Here is a 19,016-nt window from a genome sequence, read left to right on the forward strand (position 1 = left end):
TTCTAATGAATCTCTAAACCCCTCCTGATCTATGCCAAGTTTATCTGCCCACTTCTTCCCATATTTCTCGAGGTTGTCGTTATTAAATACAGAAAGCTCAGCATATATCCTCCGGATTGTATAATCTTCTCCTCCCATGATAACTTCCATAACCTTATTTTTGGCGAATCCGCAGGGCCCCCCCTTTTTCCTGCCTAGGAAACTTCGGATTTGTAGGTATTTAAAAAAAAATCTTATGTTAATGCCATATTGATTCTGTAAATCTAAAAACTGCAACATTCCAAGCGGCCCCATTAAATCACCGACTTTCCGAATTCCACCCCTTTCCCATTCCGTCATTGTAGTATCTGCAAATATTTCCCCAGCCAGGAAAAGTTGGGTTCCCAAACAGTTGGGATTAGCCATTCAATCTGCCTAAACCAGTTTTTTTCTGAAACGCTGACCAAATCTCATATGCAGCCAGCAAAGTTTTAAACCTGGTTCTTTTGAAGTAGCTGGGATCTGTGAACTTCAAGAAACAATCCTCCGCTTCTCCACCTATCAAAATGGAGTACATATCAACCGATCCAGTCTTAATTTGTGTATCAGACGCGTCTCTGCCAACCAATCCACTCATATACTGAAAGACAGCCGCACAATAATACATTCTAAAATCAGGGACAGCCCACCCTCCCGCGCCCTCGATAATGACATAAAGCAAAGTGCCCTCCTTGTTTTCCCTTGTGCCAAAACGAACCTATTGACGATGTGTTCCAGTGCCAAAAACCGTTTTCCTTCAAGATTGCCCTGAAAAGATATAAACTTTTGGGTAGAAACATCATTTTCACCACATTGCAACGAACTACTAGTGACAAATGTAGATTGTTCATTCTGTCAAAGTCTTTTTTAGCTTTGGCAATTACAGGCTCAATGTTTCTATTTACCGTTTTACCCAGGTCAGCAGATATGTTGATCCCTAGATAAACCGCTGAGTCCACCATTCGAATATCATTACACACGGTCCCCCTATTCTTAACTATCTGCGTCTTAGACTCATTTAAGGCATATCCTGACACCGGGCCAAAGGTTTGAGCTTCTGCCTCTATCGCAATTAAAGCATTTTCTGGGGATGGAGTTACCAGTGCGATATCATCTGCGTACGCAAGTGTTTTATATTCTAAACCATGAAACTTCATGGGGGGAATACTGTTGTTCACCTCCAACCTCCGAATTAGAGGATCGATGTAGATCGCGAAAAGTAATGGTGAGCATGGGCACCCCTGACGTGTGCCGCGCTTAATTAATAAAGGTGCTGTATATCCTCCATTAACTCTAAGTCGAGCATTAGGATCCTTATACAAAGCCTGTACTGCTTTAACAAATACCCCACCAATACATGCCCACTTCATAGCTGCCCAGAGATAGTCCCAGGAGACCCGGTCGAACGCCTTTTCTGCGTCTAATAACATGACCGCCATGAGTTCTCCAGACACTACTGATTCCATTGACTGGGTGATGTCTAGACTTTGACTATTAGATGCACAGAATTAGATGATTTTTTTTAATTTCTCACTCAGAAAATTGATCAACTTAATTATTGTTGAAGTCCTTGATTCTTGTCTAATAATGTGATGCTTAGTGTGGACATTTTTTTGGAGTTCTTGACATTATCTAGCCCAATCTGTAGCGAAGGTTTCAGTCGTTGGATCTCACAGCCAATGAGCCTACCAAAGACAGCTGCAGTCAACTGGAATAGGTTGAGGTTGTTATAAGGAGGGAGGGTGATGGACTTCATTGGAAGTAAATGTATGTATTTTTTAATACTCTCTGATGTCTTGACCTTCCAGAGAAGGCATCTGCTTAAGGAGATATCCCAGAGACCTTTTCACTTTGATGAAGGCGTTAAATACAGCGCAGGGTCTTTTATAAAGTGAGGGCCTATGGGAAGTCAAGAGGGTCAAATTCAAACAGGGGCACCAAAGACTGACCTTGGTTCTGAGGAGGTAGTGGTGTGGTCATTTGGTTCCATATCAGCAAATGTGAAGGTGGTCTACTAGGTACACAGGAAGGATTCTCTATCTTCCACACTCAAGACCATTGCCCAGAGTCGGTGTGCTCTTTCCCATGGTAGTTCTGAAGGGGGTCTACTGACAGGGTAGTATTAAGCATGGGGTTCAGGGTGCTGGTCTGAGAGTTCAGAGAAAGGTGTACAATGGAACTTAGGATCAGATATGCAAAATTCATCAAGGGAAGATGTGGGCCATTCCATCTCTCTTCTTGCACCTGAAATACAAGGTAAAAGCCTTTTTTACTGTGGGTGTGATTATGGTTATATAAATTCCTAACCCAGTTGGTCAGCTTCCCAGTTTGTGCTGCCTGGGCTTTCCTGTCCAAGATGGTGCTTGACCACTTTTCCCTGAAGTAATTGCTACTCGTGCATAAGGGAGCTTATATTAGAGAAGGGTGCATTACAAATGTTGCAATATTTTAGTAGTGTTCATTGTTGACTTTAGATACCATTTGCTCTTGATTTCACTCCTGATTAATTCTTCATCCTAGAAAAATATTGTTGACTCTTTCTGTACTCTGTCTCAGGGTAGCTTTGGGGTCTAGCCTCCAACTCTTGTAAAGCTCTTGATCTTTAAACAAAACTCCATTATGCCAAGTAGTTTTTTCTGCACTTTTTTCTGGCTTTTTCCTTCTAACTGGGCATTTGTTAAGAAGACATGTGATACCTTTCAGAGTGACATTGTAGCTACTGGGAGGAGCCAATCTTACTTTCGGTAATTTCAAGGTAAATGAGAGAGCTTCACTGTGTCCAGTCGATGACGATATGCTAATCTCTGTTGCAGATACCACTACTGACAAAGGAGAATTCAAAGATCAAGGGCAAGATGGCCACAAAATATGAAAGTCTATCTGCAATGATCCTCGTCTTTTGGCATTACTACACCAAGGTAAAGGGTTTCAAAAAGAAAGATTCCAGAGTCAAGTATACCCGAATCCATTCTTGAATCAAAGGAGCAGTGGGGTACGGTGTTGCCCTGAGTCAATGAAGCAAAATTAGTCTGACTTGAAGAAGAACTGGGTGCTCTAGCTCAGCTACAGGTATATATATATATTTGAGTAATTTCTTCCCCCACTTACCCACTTCTAAGCTCCTGGCTCCTGAACTATCAATCATCCCATGCAGCAATATTACACCCCCAAATGAAGGGTGCAATCTAAAGGACCCACTGTTATTTAAACCTGGGTACATCATTTGCTTCATGAAGATTCTGGGGATCCAATGGAAAAAAAATTAGGGACTAATTTAGAGTTTGGTGGATAGTTTATTCCATCACAGATGTGACAGAGAACCTATTCGCCTTATTCCAAGTGCATTATATCCTGTGAAATTTTTGATACAGGGGATGAAATATTTATCATATTTGTGATGGAATATGACTTGGCTAAACTCTAAATCAAGCCCATAGCTTGCTGAGTTTATTCCCCAGCATTTTACAGCTCTGCTTACTTTGAGTCTCCATCATCACCATCTTCCACTCACTTGTATAGAGCAGTTAAAAAGAAGACACTGAAGTGACAATAGAAAGTGTTCTTGCATTAGGCCAGTTTACAAGAAGCAGATCCACCTACACTGCTCATATATAGAACAGAGCCAGTTCCATACTAGAATAGCCAGATCGAATTTCATGGTCTTGTCAGCTAGACAGACTGTAAGAAGCTCTCAGTCATCATTTCAATATGTTGGGAACATCAAACAGTGTATGGCAATTCTGACAATCTACTTCAACTTCTAGGGGTCGATTCCGATCCTGGTTTTTTATCTCCCGTACAACTCGTATCCGTATTTTTTTACGTACGAATCGTACAAGTCCCGTACAAACGGCGAAGTACAATTCGTATGTGAAAAATACATATGAATCGCCTCGGGAAAAGTCTACGAGACGTCCCCCGACAGTTTTACATACAAACCGTAAAACTGAAGTCCGAGCGCGCAAGTACGATCCGTACCGCCCGTCCGAAAACACAAGCGCATGGAAAAGGCTCCGTACGGAGCGAACTTTGCACTAGCCCTACCCCGAGTACACTTGTGCCCGGGGTACAAGTCGTACGGCCCCCCCAGTCTCCCACCCCTCCCACGTACGTCCGCACCGTACCCCCCACCCCCTGTATGTATGGCGCGTACCCCCCACCCCCATATGCGTACCCCCCACCCCCCGTATGTACGGCGCGTACCCCCCACCCCTGTATATATGGACATACGCGGGTGGGGGATACGCCTGGGGTACGGTGCGGACATACAAGGGTGGGGGGTACGCCTGGGGTACGGTGCGGACATACGCAGGTGGGGGGTACGTGCTGTACATACGGGGCGTGGGGGGTACGTGCCGTACATATGCAATGTTGGGGTATGCACCATACATGATGACACCTACGATGTGGGTGATGGTGTGTACATCACGTAGCAGGCCCCCTTTTCCTCGTGCATCGCAGCGTACTTAGCTTTTCCGGCGCTTTTTGGCTCCCGTAAAAATATAGCCGTGCGGAGTGCTGTAGGTACGAATCGTACTTGCTGGTCCGTAAAACGCTGCCTGGCTCCATGCGGACGTCGCGTACGCGCTGTCCAGGATCGGAATTGTATGTATTTTTTAGCCGTACGGTGTTTTTTACGATTCGTACGGAAATGGTATTTCTGTACGAATCGTACTTACTGGTTTGTACGGTGGAATTCCCGGGTACGAGTCGTATGGAGAAAACGCTCCGTACGACCATTGGTACCCGGGTTTTACAGGATCGGAATCAGCACCCTAGTGTTTCATATCATAAGCTGGAGGTTCAGAAAGCAGGTGGCAACACCACTCCAGGTATATCTTCCCTCTAAGGATCTTCAGTTTTAGGTGTTACAGCTGCTATTCCTCATATAAACCAAAAAGTGGATAGGTGTTCCTGGGGTACTCTTCCATTGACTGGTCAATTCCTCTCTAACTTCAGGGATATCCTGTCAGGGCTTCTAGTAACTCTGGATTTGGGAATGGATATATGAATATCTTGACAGCAGTCTGGCCCCTTCTGAGGAGGTCTTCCTGAAGAGCGGACCTAATGTTTGAGTTTTGATCTTGATATTAACCCTAAGATTTTTGCGATGTACTACCGGGCTCCATGTAAAAATATCGATGTTAAAAATATTGATGAAAAAAATATCGATGTAAAAATATCGATAACAAAAATATCGACTCCCTATACTTAAACAGTACAATAATATTGACACAAAAATATCAAAGTAAAAAAAATAGAAGTATAAAATATCGACTTAAAAAAATTACATAACTTAAATAAAATTAATTAAATAATATTAATATTATTAACAAAATAAATTACATGTAATATATTTTACCTAATTATAACAAATAAACTTAACTTAATAAATATAAACACAAAAAATGTGTGCATATACATATATTTACTTAAATACCTTTTTATTAAATATTATCTGTATTTAATTTATAAACTTTAAATTATACAAAATAAAATATACACATATATAAATAATTAGAAAATAAAATAAAATATTCTATATTCAATTAACACAAACAATCAAAAAAAGAATAAAACATACAATTAATACCAAAATAAACACAATAGTAGTGAAAATGTTGGATAGCGGGGGGGGGGTTAAAATTACTATTTCCACTCCAGTAAGTGAAACAGTAGGGAAAACGCTGGATAGCGGAAGAGTAAAAATGACTATTCAAACTCCAGTGAGTGCAACAGTAGGGAAAGTGCTGGATAGCGGAGGTGTGAAAATGACTATTCCCACTCCAGTGAGTGCAACAGTAGGGAAAGCGTTGGATAGCGGAGGGGTAAAAATTACTATTCCCACTCCAGTGAGTGCAACAGTCGGAAAAGCGCTGGATAGCGGAGGGGTAAAAATTACTATTCCCACTCCAGTGAGTGCGACAGTAGGGAAAGCGCTGGATATAACAGGGGTAAAAATTACTATTCCCACTCCAGTGAGTGCAACAGTAGGGAAAGCGCTGGATAGCGGAGGGGTAACAATTACTATTCCCACTCCAGTGAGTGCAACACTAGGGAAAGCGCTGGATAGCGGAGGGGTACAAATTACTATTCCCACTCCAGTGAGTGCAACAAAAGGGAAAGTGCTGGATCCCACGACAACAGAAAACAAAGACATCAATATTTTTATTAAATTTAATTTCCAATATTAACATAATTAATATTTAAATGTAAATATATTATTATTAAAAAAGATAATAACAAATAATTAATTACACATTAATGAAAACTATAATTTCCACAACACACACCTAAAATTAATTACCCAATTATAATTAATAATTAATAATTAATTAATGGAAATTAATTTTAAAATATTTAATAATTTCCCTTCACCACCACCCTTCACACCATTTACACATATAAACACCACACCACACACCTAAAATTAATTAAACAATTAACATAATTAATTATTTTTGATTAATTGAAATTAATTAACAACTAATTATCAAACAATTATTAATTAATCAATTAACACATTTAACTCTATAAATTCACAATTATACATATTCATTGTTCAAACATTTGGGTGCCGATTCCGATCCTGTAAAACCCGTACAAACCAGCAAGTATGATTCGTACAGAAATACAATTTCCGTACGAATCGTAAAAAACACCGTACGGCTAAAAAATACATACAATTCCGATCCTGGACAGTGCGTACGCGACGTCCGCACGGAGTCAGTCAGCGTTTTACGGACCAGCAAGTACGATTCGTACCTACAGCACTCCGCACGGCTATATTTTTACAAGAGCCAAAAAGCACCGGAAAAGCTAAGTACACTGCGATGCATGAGGAAAAGGGGGCCCGCTACGCGACATACACGCCATCACCCAAATCGTAGGTGTCATCATGTACGGTGTGTACCCCAACATTGCATATGTAGGGCGTGTACCCCCCACCCCCCGTATGTACGGCACGTCCCCCCCACCCGTGTATGTCCGCACCGTACCCCAGGCGTACCCCCACCCGTGTATGTCTGCACCATACCCCAGGTGTACCCCCACCCGCGTATGTCTGCACCGTACCCCAGGCGTACCCCAATCGTCGTGTATGTACGGTCCGTACATACGCGAGGATTGGGGTACGCCTGGGGTACGGTGCGAACATACGCGGGCGGGGGGTACGCCTGGGGTGCAGTGCGGTCATACGCGGGTGGGGGGTATGTGCCATTCATACAGGGGGTGGGGGGTACGCGCCGTACATACGGGGGGTGGGGGGTACGCGACGTACATAATGGGGGTGGGGGGTACGCGCTGTACATACGGGGTGGGGGGTACGGTGCGGACGTATGCGGGAGGGGTGGGAGGCTGGGGGGGGCCGTATGACTCGTACCCCGGGCACAAGTCTACTCGGGGTAGGTCTCGTACAAAGTTCGCTCCATACGGAGTCTTTTCCATGCGCTTGTGTTTTCGGACAGGCAGTATGGATCGTTCTTGCGCGCTCAGACTTCAATTTAACGATTTGTATGTAAAACTGTCCGGGGACGTCTCGTAGACTTTTTCCGAGGCGATTCATATGTATTTTTCATATACGAATCGTACTTCGCCGTTTGTACGGGACATGTACGATTCGTACGTAAAAAAATACGGATACGAGTCGTACAGGAATAAAAAAACAGGATTGAAATCGACTCCTTTATATAATTAAATTACTTCCCAGCTTATTCTCCTATAAACCCACAACCCGCTACAGAAATAAAAACACAAAATTAAACTTCAAATAAATTAATAACTAGTAAAAGTTTAAAACATATAATAAAATGACATACATTTCTAATTAAAAACACTAAAATACATAACATTATTAATAATTTGATATTTTTGTCAACTATATTTTTGTAAACGATATTTAAGGCGTCGATATTTTTGTCAGCGATAATACTTAACTCAGTCGATATTCTTGTCAACGATGTTTTTGTTTTTGATATTTCTTCCCCACGATATTGTGCATGGAAAACAAAAGCGAAACACAGATGATAGTAAAAAGAGCTAAGTCTCTGGTATTCTGTTATTCCATTTGTAAAAAAGTGGATCAATTTGCACGCTGACTTTTTTCAACTTTTCTTTTAATTGAATAGTATTTTGCAAACCAACCTATGTACAAACAGATTGGTTCATAAAATACTGAATCTCAGAAACTGCAGAATGACCGGCATAAATAGTATTCACCATGCAGGCTGCAATTTGTGACCCCTTGTGATTGGCTGCAATCACAGGGATTTTGGCTTATAAGGAACTCCAGACTACACTCCCAATGAGTGCATTCGAAAACAAAGCACTTCTGTTTTGTGTTTTTTAAAAGCAGGCCATGTTCCTTAAATCAGCCACACCTGCTTTTCAGTGGGAGCAAGCAGTGGTCCTATAGACCAATACCTACTCACATCAAGGCTGCCATCATGAATCAAAATGGAGAAGTGATCCTAATGGAAAAAACAGGTACCACCCTTTCCCTATTTGCAGTTCAGAAAATATTGCAGTCATTTCACAGGTCAGAAGGAATTTTATGACTCGTAAAAGGACATTAACACATAAAGGTAAGCCCTTTGTGATTGCAAACTGTGGTTTTGCAAATTGCACGGGTTGCAATTGCAAAAGGGCTTTATACACCAATCCCCAAGTTACAAATGTTAGAGACTACCCACAAAGCCATAAAGTAGGGAAAAGAATTGCATGGGCTACACTATCTTTCTAATAGTGGAATTGTGGAACTATAAGGAAAATAGATGTAGAGTGCAGAAAATTCAAGAAAACGTCAACATTTAGGCTTAGAGTGCAGAGAGACTTCAAGACAACGTGGACCTAGGATCACACCTATATTATTATTTACAGAAAAATGAGACGGATATAGACAGCAGACAAAGGGCTAACATACCAAAGAAAAAGATAACACCATCCAATGTGGCAAAGGTGAAAGATAAATAGTGCAATGGGGGTGGGGTTAACCACCCTTGCATAGTATGAGGTCCTCTCTTACCCAACAAAGGCAACAGACTTGAGCTCTTGGGTTAGGACGTAGCAAGTTTACTTCACATGAAGCAAGGTGATGTAAGAACCACCGCAACCAATAACATTACACTGCAAATATATCAAAATACATCGTAAACGTGAACATGAAATTGCACATATCCTATTTACATCCCCATTTGGGGCAGCATTGTACAGAAAGACCAGGTGAGGTAGAGTGACACATCAAACATTTCAGACAGCTCCATAGACCGCATAGCCCGTTGGGCACTGCCGGGGCATTTTGTGACTCTTGGCCACGTCCCCCCTAATCTCTGGGGTATCCGAGGTAGGGCTAGAAGTGTAGAGCCATCAGCGGGTCAGCCCTCCCTTCCAACTAGCCACACCCCTGAAAGGCTTTCCTGAAAGAGGTGGCCAACTGAGCAACCTAGTGCCCTCAAGAATCAGTGCCTTTATTCTGGTACAATGGCTCTAATGAAGCCAAGTTGGGATGGATGGCTGGCAAAATTCAGTCAGACACCTCGGTGTTGCAGCACATCAGGGGACAAAGAAGGGGCCACCAGGCTCCAGCCTACCTTGAAAAGGAGTTTTGCTCTGCTCCCTCACCATGTCACATACACCATGACCACTTCCGGTCGTCACCCACTTCCTTGTGCCCCCACCGATCCACGGTGGAGCAACTAATGATGCTTTTAGCCAGCAGTGTCAACATTAATGGAAAACCTGTGTAAGTGTCCTGTGGACAGGGAAGGTTGCAGAAGGTAGCAGTATGCTTTTCTTGACCAGCAGTAGAAGCATGTGATACAAATAACTGTTTTCAGTATTTCCAAAGCTAACTCGGATGGAACCACACTTCAGTGAGAGTCGGGGCAATATCCTAAATCTGACAAATTGAAAGATTTGAGGCAACACAGCTTCACTAAGAGAACAATCTAGAAAAGCAAATCCTGTCATATGATTTTGAGAACATATCCAAGGAATGAGATCAGCGGTGTACACTGAATATGGTCTAAATTATACTAATGCAGTTGTCAAAATGGGAGTGAGATATTGGGACTGATGTCCCCAAGCTTCTTTAATTTTAGCATTACAGTTCTTCTCATACTGTAGGCTTAAAAAACAGCTGTACCAGAACTGGTAATACCAACCTTGAAGTGCCTCACGAAGAAAGGGATGATGAGAAGGTATCTTGTATTGAGATGGGATTGAACGGACAGAAAGCAAAAGAAGAAACAAAGCCTTTTCTTCTGGGAGCCGGCTATCTGCAGAAAATGTAAAAGCGTGTAAATGTAAAGGTTGGGGGGGGAGGTCCATAAAGACTTCAGTTGCTAGAATCGTTTGAAGATTTGTGGTGAAAATTCGTTTTTCTTTTCAAAGATACTGTAAAGGTGTTACCGGTTCTGGAATGTGTTCTTAAAATAAAAAAACTATAAACGAGATGTGCACTAGGTACAGTCTGATTGCATATTATTAAAAATATAGCATCTGAAAGCAATATAAGCACTTCAACTCTTGAATTTTCCAACACATTTTGCCGTGTTCTACCCATCTTATACTGTGTGTCATACATTGTTTTCTTAATGACTCTATATTCATAAGCTTTCTAGCACAGGTTAGGAACTCCTGTTGCTAAACAACATACATGTCACTATTCCCTAGTGCACCAACCATGATTCAGGTCAGTGTCCGTCTCAGTTGAAGTGATTGCATTAACCATCAACCAGATGAATTCATTTCCCATAGATTACATTCCATTTTCTTATATTTATCGTGTGCGCATTATATTTCATATATGGTTACCTGCAGCTGTAAGAACAAAACATAGCATAGAATATTTTGTTCTTTCTAGCTATGTGTCTGACCCCATTCTCACTCTCAGTGACCACGCCCCATTGTACTCAAGAACACAATTACCATACTTTTTATGCACTTCAACTACTGTATTTATGTGATCCTCAAATGAACTACTTACATATCCCTTTATAACTGCTCCACATAGAAGGCACATACCTGAGCTGGACAGCTTGAGGCAGGACCTATGGTGAGGAACTGACATGGAGCATGGTTAAGGAATAAGGGCCTAATTATGGATAGTGCTCAGAGGAGTGCAAGGGGCATGTGTACCCACTTTCTATTGAAATTACAGAGGTGGCCACAGACTCTTGCACAGATCCTTTGGTAATACAAATTGTGCAAGCATACATATAGCTCCAGCTGGATTTTGGGGGTTTCTTCCCTCATTTGCACAAGGGTGCAACACCATGCAACTGAGGTGACCAGTTTGCCTGAACATTGTATTTTTATAGAGAGAGTCAGAGGCAAAAGTAGATACCACTGATTGTGGGTAACATATCAGGTGGCGCACAGTCAGTGGGTCCCCCGAGGATGCCTGGTGAAAGTAGGAGAAGAGAATCCCATTGACATCCCGACATTCACCTGACAGTGAGTTCAGACACTCATTGCATGCTCCTGCAGGAGGATCTCTCCCCCCCCCCCCCCTTTGAAAGGCAGGATGCTGGGCCGGCTTTAGCGCTGGTGGCGCACCCCCCTCCATGACCACCTCTGCCACAGATTCCCCCACTAGCACCCTTTAACAGTGCCTCTCAAATCTCCATAGCCACTGTCTCTCAGATTCATTTAGTTTTATAGCACCACTCATACCAGTGTAAGGTGTCAGAGCGCTTTATACCACACACAAATTGAAGAGAGACAATCATATGTGTGTAAATCAGTGTATAGGAAATGTTACATCAGACAGTACTACAAGGTGTAATGTAGGAGTGGCATGTCATTGATACTGGTAGGCAATATAGTTAAAGTTTTTTTTCAGGAAAGGCACAAATTCAGAATTTAAAACGCAACATCATTCTTAAGGTTTCTCTTTCATAATAAGAATTGTTTTCTACCCAAATGAACCCTTTTCACAAGATTAGGATAATGAAAGACTGGGCAAAAGAACATATAGCTCTAACATATACCTTGCAGTTTGCAGCAGCTCTAGGGTGACAGATAATAGCTCAATGTTCTATATTAGGATTTTGACTTAGAAACTACAAGTAACAAAAGGAGCTCTCTTACAGAAGCAGTAACCTACTGACCTATTTACATTATATGCACTTCGTTATCTGCATGGTACACTTTCTTGACAGCAGGCATTTAAACCCACTTCACTACCATAGGATGATTCAGAATTTCCACTAGACAAACCTCCGGTCTCTTACAAGATTAAACACAGGACTTCTCTCGACATTTAATTGATGGCTGAATGTTGCAGGAGGCCAGGAAGGAGGCAGCAGGTGCTTTTAAAATGATGATACATATTTTCAAAAATGATGCCCCCACCTCAAGTCAACGCCCGGTGCGGTCGCACCGATCGCACCTCCCTAGAGCCGGCCTTGGTAGGATGTGTTGTTGCCTGCAAAGTAATGGAGGACCAGCTGCTTCAAACATTGGGTCCACCATTCACTAATGTGTTGCCCCCCGGGGCAGACACGAATTCACAGCTGAGTTGGGAGCATGGTATTAACTGTAATAGGGCACAGTGACTCGTTCTGCATCCAGTACACCCAGTTAAAAGTGTGCCACAGCACAGATTATGGCAGAGCACCCTATACATAATACAAGCCCAGGTGGCAAAATAGGCCTGAATAGGGCTCAAATGATATAACACAATTAGCTTTGTGCTAGAGATCTAAATTTGGATTACCAACATCACTTGGATCAAAGCTAGTTTTCTTACAAATAAGAAACATTTGTATATCTGTAACTTCGATAGGAAAGTCTTCCTGAATTATGTGTTTTGACAATTTGATGATTAATCGAACAGAAGATATTAGTGAGCCTCTTATCATTTATTGGCTTAACTGAACAGGAGGACGCTGCTTATTGATGTAAATCCTGATGTGTGAAATACTTACAATCACAACCTTTTATGATAATTCTGGTCACTGTGATGAATCCGGATTGAAGCAATGATAGCTGGAAAAAATCATTTGTATATTTAATGTCACGGTTTTTAATTCTTGTTTATTTTCATCGCACATCACAGTTGGTTCACTTTCCGTGCATACAGCTTGATACGGATATAGTTCACTTTTTCTGTAAGTCACCAATGACACTTCTATTCTGCATGGATTAATTAATAGATATGTATTTCAACTTTGGCATATTTTTTTCCCCTGATAAATTCCTTTATGTATTTATTTTTTATTCGTCGTTCTTTATGTTAAACACCCTTCTTATTATTGTACTCTACCAAACTTTACAATCTTTATCTTTCAATACAAATGTCTTTCACTTCACACATATTCTTGTAAACTCTGCAGGAAATCAATGCCATGTTATTCGATATTTAAATACTTGAATACGTCATTACATTACTACCGCCAAACTTTGTGGGGCAGATTTATGTTAGACTTGTGCCACGTTTACACCGCCGTTGCGTCACTTTTGTGACGCAGCGGCGGCGTAAACCCTGCGCAACGTTGTGCCCTATTTACATCGTGACGCATCTATGGAGATGCGTCACGGTGTAAAGCCCTGCGCCACATTAAACCTGCGTCAGGTTTAATGTATGCAGGGTGGGCGTTCCAGCGGAAAAAGCTTCGGAAAAGTGACGCAGTGCACTCAGTCACTTTACCGACGCTGCTGTGTCAAAACCTTGCGCCTGCTTGAAGCAGGCGTAAGGCATGCCGCAGCATGTAAGGTATGGGCAGCCCCTAAACATTGCTGGAGTTGCGTCGTGCTTACGACACGACTCCAGCAATGCGCCGCCCTTACGCCATCAGATGCGTCACGCATCTGTTTATCCTTGCGCCACGATGCACTGCCTTGTAAATGCGACGCATCTGTGGTGGCGCAAGGGTAAACTTGCGTGACGCATCTTTCCTGGCGCATCCCTGCTGATTTGCAGGGATGCGCCAGGAAACATAAATCTGCCCCTTCATCTTTAGTGACATTGCTACCTCGATTCTTCTACGGCTCAGTATTTATTCTCTTCCTAAGAGAAAAGTTCTGTTTCAGATGTATAGTGTAATATTCAAAGTGAACAAGAAAATACATGAGTCGGCATGATAAGATTGTATCTCTGCAAGAGCGTTTTTTGCATTTTTTTTTTAAATAAAAAAAATACCTATCAATGCCCAGTTTCTGAACTGTTTTTTTGTGGTTTTTCGTCCCATGCTCAGAGATCGCTGTTTCTGTATTGTTTCCAACAGAAGGCAATAATATTATGAAGGTAGATTTTTTACAATATGGAATTGAAGTGGATTTTTGTACAGGGCACTATTCATCCAATTAGCTTGGAGTATCTGGATAACAATTAAGAGCGGGCGAGGGAGAGGAGATTCTCTCACGGTTCCATGTTTCCGAATGATTCATCTGCACCTCAACCATATTTTAGGGCAGAAGGCTCAGATTAGTATTTTTTCTTTTGTACAGATTGGCTGATGAAACAAGAGGGTTACTAGTGTGCAACATATGCTCTGCCAAGTGAGGCATCTGGGTAGACTTACATATGCCAATGCACATTCAGTGATGCAGTCTGTGCTTGTTAGCGGTGGATTCACAATGGACTGGGAAGCCTTAGGCTTGGACATATTCCCAATCTCCGTTCGCCACTAACAAGCACATGGCGCCTCTTTGAAAGCACATTGGCATTCATATTCGCATCCCATTAGGGCTCTGTTTTGGCCAAATTGTGCATTGCGTATTGCAAATGCCCTCATTTAATCAAACATTCTCTGCTGGCTGCATGAGTAAAACAGAAGTGGGGAGGCACTGAGGCATCGACGCATTTCCTGTTATGCTAATGAATGCATTGCAGAAGTAGAGTCATTCAGGCTCCTGTCACCAGCCTCAGACTTTGGGGCATATCAGCAACAACCGGCGATAATTATCGCTCAGCGCTCATAGCGTGAGGATAATTATCGCCGGGTAACGTGGATTTTTATCGCTGAGATAGCGTGCTATTAGCAACGCTTACCTCCTCGACAAAAATCCTCAAGCTAACTGCCTAACGTGAGATTATCGCTGGAAATCCAGCGATAATCTCACGTAGTGTGGCGTTAGCTTGCTAATACGGACTCACAAACTTAGCCATGATATCCACCTTCCATAGGATATCATGGCTAAGTCAGTCCTGAAGCAGGCGTAAGGAAAGTAGTGATAACAGGGGTTATCGCTACTTTTCCTGACGCTATGCTTCATAGCGTGGGGCTTGATGATAGGAGAAATGTCGCTTAGTGACATTTCTCCTGTCATGTTAGGTCAGAAACGCCCACTTTGCATCTCATTAGAGATGCAAAGCTGGGCGTTAGGAATCCCCACGCTAAAGCAAGGTTTCACGCGTTAGCGTGGCCTTGCTAATTAGGCGATAAAATTATCGCCGCTTTTCGTCCGAAAACGGCCGCAAAAGCGGCGATAATTTTTTATCGACGGCTTGTAGATATGCCCCTAACTTTCTGCTTGATCTTCTGATTCCTGCAGTGAAGTAGACTGATTTCGACTAGTAGCTAAACGACACTGCTCAGCTTCTGTAAACAGGTGTGCGTCGACTAATGCTTCAAAACCTAGTGGGTGAATTCCTGCCGCATGAAATAGAGGTTTCTTTATAGTCGAGCTTCGCGCCTTTCATTTATTTCATGTATTTCATTTGTTCTACAGTCTTCAACTGTGTGTTCCCTCCGACTCATAGCAAGAGCCTCGCACTTATCAGACTCAAGATTCTGTACACACCCCCATTTACTTCCCATTATTATTTTTTCACAGTGTTCTAAAATGGAGCCTCTGCTCAGCATCTGACATTCTTCTACTCTCTTCTGAATCTCCAGAAGTCACCCTCTAACGTCAAGCTCCCTTATTCTTTTTCACCACACCTTCAAGATCCACCTGTAATCTGCACCCTTCTGGAACGCAACACTTTCAATTACTTCTCAGAGTCCAAGGGCCACATGTACGATGTATGCACCAACCCTATTTTGCGAATCAGTCACCTATTACCGACTCACAAAAAAGGGTTTGCGAGCCTCTGTTTGGAAGGGGTGTATAAAGGACGTCCCTTCCTAATAGCGAGTCCTACTAGTATGTATGAATGTTTTGCGACTGGGAATAGGGTCGCAAAACATTCAAAGATTATCACTAATTTCAAATTGTTGGTAAGCCATTCACAAACAGGAAGGGGTCCCCAAGAGACTCCTTCCACTTTGTGAATGGGGGCACCAACACTTTTTCGGAGCGGGCAGTGGTCCCACTGACCACTGTCTACTCTAAAAAGAAGAAAAGAAAGCATTTCATTTTCATTTCAGAAAAAATGGTCTGCATTTAAAAAAACTGCTTTATTTAAAAAGCAGACACAGACATGGTGGTCTGCTGACCCCAGAAGGCCACCATTCCTGTAAGTGCCAACCATTCTCAATGGGTTGCAAATTGTGACCTGCCTCATGAATATTAATGAAGTAGGTCCCTTGAAATCCATTTGGAAATTACAGCCGGTGTCTGAGACACTGTTGTACATCAGGTTTTTCAAGTCGCAATTTGCAAGCCGGTAAACATCTCAGCTTGCGAGTTCCAAACCCAGACGGTCGTTCATGTGGCTCCTTTGAAGCGTTTAACTGTTGACACAAAACCCCTCTCTCTCTCTCTCTCTCTCTCACATCAACTACAGTACATGTATCCTCATCATCTACATTTAACCTGCATCACTTCACTCTCTCTTACTAATTAACTCTTCAGCTTTAGCTGTTTTACTGCTTTATAACAGTCCTCAACATTATCAGCTCCCATTAGCCCCCCCTTACTCTGTGGGACGTTTCAATCTGTAAGGACAAAGGAAAACATGGTGCAACAGCAACAAAATCTTACTCCCCTGTCTTCCATTGCATAGTCATATTTATGCTTCACGTTTCCAGAGGCAGTCTGAATACAACATGCTTCCTACATCTGAGTTATCCTATTCAAATATAATTCAAAGCCATTGTTTATTCTAATGGAAATATATATCCACATGTTAACTAAACCCAAACTAGTGTGAGGGCCCAGTTATGCACTGCTTTATATAGCGTGGTTCAGTCTCCTAGAGAAATTGTACAGTCAATGGCAGCCCAGATTGGACTCTATGGTCCACACGAATACTGTTTTCAAGGAAATAAACTTTGAACCTGGTCAACATCCACCATATCACAGATGTCAAGGATGTAGTGAAGTGGATTGAATGATTTTTCCTTGCACTGAACATTCCCTTGCTTGAAACATTCCATGTTGATCATCCTAGAGGAGAGTATCCAAGCTTCAGCTGTTGTGTGGTGAAAGAAGACAGGACTATGGACTGTTTTCAGTCTGCCCGGGAATACTCCAAATCAGGGCAGCTGTAGGGTGGTGCAACCGGTGTTGCAGCACTGGGCACTGACCTAGTAGGCGGTGCTTTGTTTAGCAAGAACGTACAATTTAAAAGCACCTACGGCAGAGTTCCTTGTGTGTCCAGCTTTCAGGCGACAATAAAAATGGCATGATAACTCTTGTGATTAATGATCCTGCTAGAAAGAGAGATCAAGGTTTTGCATAGTGTCCGTTTAGACTCACCACAAAGTAGAGCAAAGAATAGATCTGTATTTTATGTAGATAGCTGAGTGGATTAGCCAGCCTTTACCAGCACTTTAAAACTAATTAAGTGTATGTGAGAGAGGGTCAATGGGGAGATGAGGGGCACTGTTGCAGGATGGCAGTAAGTAATTTTGAGGAGGATGTCAAATGGGGCGGGGCACCAAATAATGTTGTCACACCGGGTGCTACCAGGGCAAAACCCGGCGTGCTCTAACCAAATCAGCACCTTTCCCTGGCCCTCAGTGTCATGGAGCTATTCATTACAATGCGAATGATGATGGATGGTGTCAAAAGGCAAAGATAGGTTGAGAGGATCAGAGACCCATTGCCACTATCTTCAATCTCATGATGTAGATCATATAAAGTAGACAGTAAAGCAAATTATTTACTCCACCCTGGCCACAAGGCTACTTGGAGAACCTCTAACAAAACTTCAATATTGGTCTTCTGCCTGCACTGCCTCTCTCTGTCTTTTACAGTCTACCTCGCAATCTCTCAGCAACTACAGTATGTGCCATCAATATTTATCTACAGCTGTCTTTACCTTTCTTCCCTCTCTCCCCATCTCTCCAGATATGGAATATGTGTTAATGACATTTATCTTATCTTCTATCTCCCTCTTTCTCTTGATCTCTGCACCAACTCTATGTGTGCTATTAACACTAACCTTCATCTACACTACCTCCCTCTCTCTCAACTACTAAATATTTAACTTTGAAGCAGAACATATTTTTCTTTCCCTTTCTCTGTCTCTTTTTTTCCCTTTAACTCTTTATATTTTTCTCCCTATTTCCAACTAATGGAGACTTTCCTCTAAAGAATCAACCGACACATACATTCTTGAAGAGGCATTAAAAGAAGTTTTCTGATAAAAAAGGAAGATATGCTAACACAGAAAGTAGCTGCACAGGAAGATCAGTTTTTGGCAAGACAGAAAGAACAGTCCAAGATTCAACAAAGAATTGTATATGAACTAATATCTAAGACTATATAAATTCAGTGGAAAAGAACCAATGCAAAATGGAAGCATTTCAGGTAAGGTGGTATTATTTTTGTACCAGTAACAAAGGAAACCTATCTGCAAAGCTGTCTGAGGCCTCTTTAGGTGGACAAGGAAAACATTGTGAAACAATTCCCACATCAACAAAAGAGATGGGGTAACACACTGTGATACAAGATACAGGATATATGCTACTGGCACAGAAGGTACAGACAATGATGCAAATGCAGGTCCATTAACTGGTAAGTCCATTGTCATGAATAAGACACAGACTTGTTGAATATCACTGGTGATTCTATATTTGACCCAAGTAGGACTACAGAGGAAATTGAATAGATTCAACAGTTATTGTGGGGCTAACAAACTGAAGGTGAATTTGGAAAAATCT

Source organism: Triturus cristatus, chromosome 4_1 (assembly GCF_964204655.1).
Source record: "Triturus cristatus chromosome 4_1, aTriCri1.1, whole genome shotgun sequence".
In the NCBI taxonomy this organism is placed as follows: Eukaryota; Metazoa; Chordata; class Amphibia; order Caudata; family Salamandridae; genus Triturus; species Triturus cristatus.